The sequence below is a fragment of the Tenrec ecaudatus genome, chromosome 11, assembly GCF_050624435.1.
Source record: "Tenrec ecaudatus isolate mTenEca1 chromosome 11, mTenEca1.hap1, whole genome shotgun sequence".
In the NCBI taxonomy this organism is placed as follows: domain Eukaryota; kingdom Metazoa; phylum Chordata; class Mammalia; order Afrosoricida; family Tenrecidae; genus Tenrec; species Tenrec ecaudatus.
Window position 1 is genome coordinate 55673966 of NC_134540.1, and position 1068 is coordinate 55675033.

Here is a 1068-nt window from a genome sequence, read left to right on the forward strand (position 1 = left end):
AAGATTGTACTGTAATTCATAGTTCAGTCTAAAGTCGAAGTATCTGCTTTCATAGCTCCCTCCATCATTCCAGCACCCTAACCTCCTCACTAACCTAGAGGGTTAACCTTCCAATTCCTGTGTTCTGGGTCACTGTTTCATACTATACTCTTAGGAAACAAATACATTATGTAAATAAAGTGGAAGGAGTTACAAAAGGAATGAGGCAAACTTGCACAAGTCTTCTTTATCTCTGTTTATTTTTGTTTTTAAGGTGCTTTTTATGTTAGAATTTATTCTGGTCAAATACAGTCCGAACAAAGTTTGTAACGCAATTAAATCTACTGCTATTGCATAATTGGATATTTATTTTATTGTCATCTAGAATTCATGTTAGTTACAGTGATGGACAAAATATCAAGATGGTCCTATAGCTAAGAATTTTAGTGCTCACAAGTGTGATAGGTAATGAATAACATTGCACAAGTTAATAGTAAAGGAAATATATTCAACAGAATACTTAGTAGGAATGTGGAATACAGTAGCTATTTCAAGGCTTTTTGAAAGATTTAGAATTCACAGGCACCTTTTTTTTTTCAGGGGAGAGTGTGAACACAGACCCCCACTACCACAAATGATGCAATCAAGTCTCCCACATTTGGGGAAATCGCAGGGGTCAGCACATCGGAGTGCAATGGATAAGCCTCGCCCAGGGAAAACCACATTTGTGATCATGGTGTCTCCCCTGTCAGGTAAGTACTAAGAGAAGCCTTGGCGATGTGTTTGGTGAGGAGTTAGACCCTCAAAAGGATGTCTTCAGTTCAAATCTATCAACCACTCAAGGGAAGAAAGTAGAGACTACTTACTTTAATAAGATGTAAATTCTCAGAAACTGCATAGGTGGTACTTACGGGTCTGAACTCTCTCTCTGGCAGCATTGCTCTTGTGGTTGTTAGGTGCCATTGAACCACTTTGGACTCATCATGACACTATGTACAAAAGAAAGAGACACCGTAGAGTTCTTACACATCCTCACTATTGCTTTTTATGATTTTGAGTTTATTGTTGCAGCCACTGTATCAATCCATT

The 1068-nt window shown here is 38.1% G+C and overlaps 1 non-coding gene across 1 annotated transcript; it reads right to left on the bottom strand.

The window, feature by feature from the left end:
• Positions 1–576: 576 nt before the first annotated feature.
• LOC142461797 (U1 spliceosomal RNA) lies at positions 577–739 on the bottom strand. Its single transcript, XR_012786993.1, has one exon. It is a non-coding gene; the product is annotated as a U1 spliceosomal RNA (small nuclear RNA).
• Between the last annotated feature and the right edge of the window lie 329 nt (positions 740–1068).